This window comes from Apodemus sylvaticus, chromosome 2 (assembly GCF_947179515.1).
Source record: "Apodemus sylvaticus chromosome 2, mApoSyl1.1, whole genome shotgun sequence".
In the NCBI taxonomy this organism is placed as follows: domain Eukaryota; kingdom Metazoa; phylum Chordata; class Mammalia; order Rodentia; family Muridae; genus Apodemus; species Apodemus sylvaticus.
In genome coordinates this window covers 27,634,451-27,642,874 of record NC_067473.1, presented here as the reverse complement: position 1 = coordinate 27,642,874, position 8,424 = coordinate 27,634,451, and the positions used below count along the sequence as shown (strand labels likewise).

Here is an 8,424-nt window from a genome sequence, read left to right as displayed (position 1 = left end):
CTTACATTTCAGACAACTCCTTCCACTGGCACTTTTTACCAAGCTTTCTTTTCCCACATCTGATTTCACATGAGAAGTTTTCACTTTGAATATTTAAGTTTTTACCTTTGAACAGTGAGTATCTGTAGTCCCTGTTACCATGTAACACGCCCTGTGCTTTATGCAGCTTTTTAGACATATGGGACACAGTTAAAGTAGTTGTGTTCATATCTTTGTCTGCTTTAGCTGACCCTGTGTCAATTCTTGTTTGCTTTCAGTTAATGACTTTCTCCCCTCATTATGGACTATTTTCCTGCTCATTGGTATTCCTGGCATTGCTTATGTGGGAATACAGATGGAAGGAATGATCCCTAGCGGTCTGTATGTCAAAGCTGCATTGTTAGAAGAAGCAGTAAACTTACGAGGCTAGAGTTGATGGGAAGCCCTCATAGGCTTTGGGGAATTTTCCCTCAAATAGACAGAGAACCTAACTGCCATGTTCTCCTCTACACTTCCTGGTTTGTGATGCACCACTGCATCAAAGCTTGCTTTGACCAGCATCAGCACCACTGCCATCGACCGCACCCATTAGAGGTTGAATCAATGGGCTTCCAAACTCTGGGTGTGAAACTCCAAGCTAAGTTAAATAAAATATTTTCTCTACAAGTCAGTTTACCCAGAAAATTTATTTAGTGACTTGAAGTTGACTAATATAGCTGTTAATACAAATTAAATATTTATACCTTGCTGAGTATATTTCTATTATGTAATTTACCTTTGTTCTAAAATATAGTTATCTGAAATTTTTAAATAGCAAATACTTAAGTTTTGTTAGAAAGAATCTGAGCCCATTTAGGGTTTATTATCCTTCACTTTTAAGTCAAGGTCTCTTTGAGTGTCCCACTCAATATTTTATGATTTGTAACTTCTGGAAGACAAAGACAGGGACCACAACTTGTCACATGCTATTTGTAGGCATCTTCCTTTCTAACACATTTAGCTAGTTCTTTCCTCTTTCTTTCTTTGTTTCTTTCTTTGTTTCTTTCTTTCTTTCTTTCTTTTTTTCTTTCTTTCTTTCCTTCCTTCTTTCCTTCTTTCCTTTGGTTATTTTATCCATTTACATATCAAATGTTGTCAGTCTCCCCTCTGCAAACCTGCCTCACATCCCCACTCCCCTATACCTCTAAGAGGGTGCTTCCCCACCCACCCACATACTCCCTCTTTTCTATTTTTGAAAAGAGAGCTGTAAGCAGCCACACCCCAGTAATCTTGATTTAAAAAGTGAAAGATGTAAAGGAGAGCAAGAAAAGAAGGAAGAGAGGGTGAGGAGGAGAGAAGAACTGCCCCCTTCTCTCGTCCTCCCTTCCCCCTCCTCCTATTCCTCCTGGCCTATCTGTTCCTGCAACTTTATTTGCCATAAACTTCAGTTGCATTGGTCTCCGCAGAGTCTGAAGGCTTTCCCCTTAATTAGTGAGACTCCTGAGCTCTGCATATGAAATTACCACCCATGCCCCACTAAGGCGCATGGTCCTAATTATAGTGAAGAAAAACCAAACCAACAGAATAGATAGACTTGTCAGCTGGAGGAAAGGCAAGCAGGCGAAAATGCAAAAGATCGCCCTTCCTTGGTGTTCAAACTCCAACTTTAAATAGTCCTATCAAGAAATCCTCAGCAAAATGCACAAAGGCTTGCGTCTTACTTGATACCCTATCAGTCAATTTGACAGCCGGGATTAGCCATTGTATTTAGTTTCTCAACAGACCTAATTGTTATATTGAGCTACATGTTGCACCTGCTGTCTGGTTTTGAGTGAGGGATTGTGCCAATGTTGCAGTCCATGTCTAAATGACCACTGCAGGTCTAACACATAACCTTATTCCTGTGTGTAGTGGATTAAGTGTGTTCCCTCAAGGTCCTCACCTTTTGTATCCCTGGCCCATGGCAGGTTTCAGTTCCCAATCCATTTATCAGTGACTGGTGCCATGTGACTCCTTCCCACATTTTAGCTGGGACTTGAAGTTTTGCATATAACATACAGGTCAAACACTAATCCCCAGTGCAAAACCTACTGATGCTTATCCTCTAGTATTTGAGAGAGAGTAGCTGGACTATCAACCCAAGTCTCTGAATATATTGAATAAACATATCTTTGCCAACCAACTAGGAACATGCAATGCTAATTCAAAACTATGCCATTATTGTCTTAAACCATGTAAATGTAGAAGGTTATATTACCTATGAATATATGTGTATCACAATACAATTTTTTCTCCATAGTAGTTCAGCTCATTTAAATGTATAACACTGAAATAAAATTATAATTTTATTTGAATGTTAAACTTATCTCCCCTTTTATTCTGATCCTTAAGACATTTTAGTTGTATTATATCTTTGGGAGTCTTTTCTGAGGATGCGGAGTGGTCACATGCTTGTGTTAGATATATAAGTCTACTTTTAAAAAGATGTCCAAGAGGAACGGAGGAGTGGCCCCTGGTTATGGAAAGAATCAGTGTAGCAGTATAGAGGAAGACCAGAACAGGGAAGTGGGAAGGGTTGGATGGGGGACTAGGGGAAGGGAAGAGGGCTTATGGGACTTTTGGGGAGTGGCGAACCAGAAAAGAGGAAATCATTTGAAATGTAAATAAAAAATATATCGAATAAATTAAAAAAAAAGCATTTTTCAGACACTGAGAAAAATGAAGTACAGTTCGATCTTGTAATGGAGAAATACACGTTATAGAAATTGGATGTTGAGGATTAGAGGATGCAGCATGTTCTAACTATGTACAAGATAACTTACAATCATGCATAATGTTTTGGTCTCCCTTTCCTGCATGTGGAAACTTGAACCTAGCATCTTCTGTGTGGTAGGCAAACCCTCTATGACCAAGCTTTATTCCCAACTTTATGGACTGCTTTTTAATGTAAAAAACTCTCTAAAGAATGAAAGAACAATGCTTAAATATGATTTCTTAGGCAAAGGATAAAAGGATTACTGCAAAAAGTATTTTTGGTGTAAACTTTCTTTGATACACACAGCTCATTAATTTTGTATAACTTACCCATACTTTCATTTCATATGAATATGCTATTTTTTCCTTTTCTAATTACAATGTATGTGTAGCACCCATTTCCTATTAGTAGATTGGTTACTTCTGACTTGACAACATCTTAATAACAAACCGAATGAAGAGAACACTGCTGAGTTCAACCACAAGCTTAAGAGATGCCACCGAAGGGAAAAAGTAATTCTGGTAAAGGAGGAAAAGGAGGTGCGGCCTCTGGGGGTGATTGCTGACAACAATCTCAGGGTCCTAAAGGGGGTAGCAAGTCAATAAAGGTCAGACACACTCTATATGAAAAACATGGGAAAATCATGGAAGCCATGGAAGAATTAAAGTCTAGGATGAGATTCAGTGAACTGGCCACACAATATAGTGAAGATAAAGTCAGACAAGGGGGTGACTTGGGTTGGATGACCAGAGGATCCATGGTGGCACCATTTCAAGAGGCAGCCTTGTCTGTCAGTGGGGTGGGTTAGCCTGAGTTTACAGACCCACCAGTTAAGACAAAATTTGGATTTCATATTATTATGATTTAAGGATGAAAATAAAAACACATGAAAAACTGAAAAAAATGAATACACTGATCTCTGTATAAACATGGGGCAAGATGTTAACATTCTTGGTTTTTGAATATAATACTAAATTCTCTTCCATTGTAAATGGAAACTTCATATAGAATCATTTAAAATAGGTTGATTCCTGTGTTTATTATTTGGATTATATTGCAGAAATAATTTATTTGCCTGAAAACAAGTATTGAGTAATGAATATGTTCTGGTAATTTTGATCTGCACTGTTATGGATATTGCAATGAAAATGAATGAAAAGCAATTGGAAATCATCTCTACATACACAGGATAGTTTTAATTCTTTGCACAATGATTTATTAGATAAGACTGAGCTAATATTTTCATTGATTGTACCCACTAACGAAAATGAGCATTTTAATGGTATAATTTCTCCAACTATTTTCACCATTTTCAAACTGAATAGTCATTAATACAACTAATTCAATGAATGGTTATGTAGAGTATTTGATATGGCATTACATGTCATTCTGATTAATATTCTTTCTCAATGATAATCTTAGTAAATGCAAGAGGGATTTTGGAAATAGGAAATTAAGAAAGGCTAGGGCTACCAAGATGGTTCCATAGGTAGAATACAATCTACACAGGCCTGGTAAACTGACTTTGATCTCCCGAACACATATAGAGGTACAAGAGGAGGATCAACTACATAAAGATCTCCTCTGACCTCCAGGCACATGCTATAGAAAGTGTGTGCACACACTTGAGCACATGCTCTCAAATAGGAGTGTGTGCCTCTATAGATACACATACACAATGTAATAAAGATGATGGTGGTGGTGATGATGATGATGATGGTGATGATGATGATAATGATTATGATAAATAAAATTTAAAAGAAAAGAGAATGAAGGCTAACTGGGACTAAGCTGCAAATGAAAGGTTCTGTAGAGTTAAAGGTGGATTTAGAATACTTCAAAACATAATACAAAGTCTCCAGATTATATTTACAAGTGTTCAAAGATGAAGTGTTAAGTCGTAAGATAAAATGTGGTCAGAAGTATTCTCTAATAATATGCTCAAATGAAATTTAAGAGAAAAAACTAAACAAACAAGCAAAAATGACGAAAGCAGCAAATAGTAAGCAGCAGAATGATGTACTGCTTGTCAAAAGTTGTGCTCTTAAATGCTACAAAAGGAGACTGCCAGATCTTTAGATATTTAGAAAGAAGGAGACCATTGGCACGTGGGGAGGGGCATGGACAAGAAGATGATGAGGGAGGTCAAAGTGCATTATATACATGCCTGGAAATGTCATAATAAAATCAATGTTTTTGTGCAGTTAATACATACAAATTTTAAAATGCAAAGATGAAGGTTAGGACTGGGTGGTAGTGTGCTTGCCTTGTATTTATAATTCCATAAAGGAATTTAGGGAGAAAACGGAAAGGAAAAAAATGGAAATAAAATGTGTTCTTATCATTTATTAAAAAAAACATAATTTGCAATTTTCTGTCTATTCCAAAATGGGATTTATTTTAGAATTTCACTAAAAATATAAATTGATTGAGAAGAATCAACACTTTTAGGCTAGCTAGCCAAGTGATTTTAATCAAAGTTGGGCTATAGTTTATATATTAACAGCCTTCATTTTTTTCTAAGAGCATTTTTGGTATATTATGTCAAAGCACAAACTATAAAACTTCAATGAAGAGGGGAGGGGTAAAACTGGATAACATATAGAACATGAAAAGCAGGTGTAAGATATCAGAGGGCACACCCAACAGAAAGCACGCGTTCCAACTGCTTCTGTACACTGTTGCTGGGGAGCTAGAATCTGTGTTTCAGCTTAAGAGATGACTTCCCAGACAGGGAAATCAACCAACGGTACAGAAACTCTGAAAGCAAAGCTCAAGTTTTATTTGTGCTGGACTAAAGAGGAGCCTGAATTGTGAAAAACAACGTTTAGTAACATTTTTAACACCGACAACAGGTCCTAGTTTTGTGTGTTGGTAACGATACTCATGAATGTATAGCATCAAAATCCAGTTGACCTACCTGAAGTATCACCCTTCAGAACATACTCTGTTGTCCACACCCATAGTGGCAGGCTCACTGACTTATTATGAGAGATGTTTTTGGAGCCTCTGTGATGAATGGTAATTTGTTACAATGCATTACTGTATCTGATTAGATATTGGCTGTAGTAGGAACAGATCTGAAAACCCATTGAATATTCATCAGCAGTGGCTGAGGACATTCACTGATATTCATAGGGCTCACAAGTGAGGTGGTGTCAACCTTTCAGGAACTCAATTACCTCATGAGAGGAATGAGTGTGTACAGTTTCTAAACATTACTCTATAGAAATAGTTGGTAAAAGTTATACATTTATGAACTCAAGATACAAGATCTAAGGGGCATAATTCAAAGAAAATTTTACTAAATATTTTGTAGTTGAAATATTAAAAATTAAAAACAAAATGTCTTGTAAACAGTATTAGGAGAGATGGGGAAAAACAAAGACATTTTTTGATAAATATAATTAAGAAAAATAGGTCTACAGATTTTTCATAAGAGAAATGCTAAGGAAAGTTATTCAGACTGAAAGAAATAATATCAGAATAAAGCATACGACTTTTTATGGCTTAATAAAGTTTTATTATATTATGGCTCATAATCTTTCATTTATGGAATCTATTCATTTATGGAAAAAAGCTTTATGTCAATCTTTAGTTTTCTTAAAACTGCTGCTCTTGAGAATTCATACACACACACATATATTAACATACATACATACACACACACGACACACATAAGCACACACATTACATCTTAGAGAATACCCATTTAGAAGAATAATACAGTAGGTTCTCCCCCATTCAGTCACAGTTCTTGGGTCAAAAATGGTGCATGTTTCAGGGCATTTTATCTTGAGAAACAGAACTTAAATCTAATCAGAAAGTGATTGGAAACTCCCATGATGTTCTTCGGATATATGTATTTTCAAATTACATATCTGACAAAGGACATGTGTCTAAACTCTTACGCAGAACTCTCAAAATATAACAAAAATAAATTCAAAAAGTTGACAAATTATATAAGCAGAAATGCAACCAAAGAAAAATGTTCATTGGCAAATAGACCTATGAAATGATACCTAAATCATATGATAAAAAATGCAGATTAAAGAAGGTAGGACTCTACTATCCTTCAGACAGAATAACCAATGCACAACCAACAATGGGAAACACCGCACTAAGGCAACTGCAGCAAGACTGAAGAACAAGAAGGGCTCTCACATTCCCAGTTGGAAAGAAAAACACAAATTAAAACGTCTTGGTGGGGCTAGGGGGATACACAAGGGTGGCTCTCACCTTCTCAGATGGGGAGGAGAAAAGACACTCTGTGAGGGAGGGACTGGGAGAAGGGGCAGCAATTGGGTGTAACAAATAAATAAATAAAATAAGTTTTTAAAATGTCCCAGCGTGTTCATGTTGACTGGACAATTATTGCTTACTCAGACGACCGACTCAAAGTCACTGGCGGAGTGAAGTGACAAGGCCCACACAGAAACCTTAGATAAATGTGTTTATACACTTTTATTTGGGGGAACTTAGAAGCAGCAGATATCCTTGTGAGAAGAATAGGTAATTACACTTCTCTGGTTTTGATCTGTAGCATCACACAATATTGCTAACAATAGTAATATTAAATGTACACTCTGTTGATACCCAATAACATGTATGTATTTTAAATGTGGCATGTAAATGAAGTTAGATTCAAAATCCCTCAGATGTGTGATTCCTTTTGTATTTGGCATTACAGAAAATAAATAAAATAATATAATATAAAAAGCTGTATGGCTATAGGTCAGGTCAATATAAGACGATGATCAGACTATCAAGTGGCAACCAAGGATAATTATTTGAGTGGCAGTGAGGGCTGATGAAATTATTCTGTATCTTGATTGTGCTTGTGATTATGAGAGTCTACACATTTGTCAAGCCTCCTAGAATCAGGACACATAAAGACTGATTTTTTTAACTGCATGTAAATTAAGGATTCTTTTTTTTAAATTTAAAATACGATTCGGGCTTTCAGGGTCTCAATATAGATTAATATGTAGCAGTTTTTTTTTCAAATAAAAGAGAATGAAAATTTCACTCTATTTAACCTTCATAATCCCTACATTTCATTTTTCCAAAGAAAAGCAATAGAATTATTGTCTTCTTATTGCAAGGACATGAGTGTATTTGGGAATGTTGGTAAAATGTTCTGTCAAAGGATGGAAGAAAGGAATAAAATGCATCCTCATAGATAAATCGTCACTCTTACATGTGTGGCTGCCCTGTGAGCAGGGCATCTCTATCAGGGTAATTTTCAGAATAGATGTCTCCCACAAAGAATCAATGAAGCTATCAGTTGATTAATGAGCAAGAACACATGAAATGCCACTATCTTTATTAGCAGCGAGAAATATAGACCCCAAGAATAAACTGAACAAAACACACGCAATTGTGGACCTCTTTCCCTCCAGCCCCAACTCATCATTCTTAGGACTCTACTTACATGCAAGAAGGTTTAAAAATAATTTGTATATTTCAATAAATAATATGTGGGGTTTGTGTTTATTTTAGTTGGCAGTATTTTGATAGGATTTTGGGATCAGATTAATCTAATCTTATATATCACACCTGAAACTAATGTTGGTCTTTAATTTTTACACTTGTTTTCCTTATCTCCTTTTCTTTTCTCATTCTGACCAGTAGAAGAAAAGAAAATGTATTCACTCTAGGTCTCTAATAAATTTTTCCCCATTCCTCTTAAAAGCCACCAGGGTTAGTGA

The 8,424-nt window shown here is 36.1% G+C and overlaps 1 pseudogene; it reads left to right on the top strand.

Annotated features, from left to right (window-relative positions):
• The first annotated feature begins 3,191 nt into the window (after positions 1-3,191).
• On the top strand, positions 3,192-3,581 carry LOC127677331 (peptidyl-prolyl cis-trans isomerase NIMA-interacting 4-like; annotated as a pseudogene).
• The last annotated feature ends 4,843 nt before the right edge of the window (positions 3,582-8,424 follow it).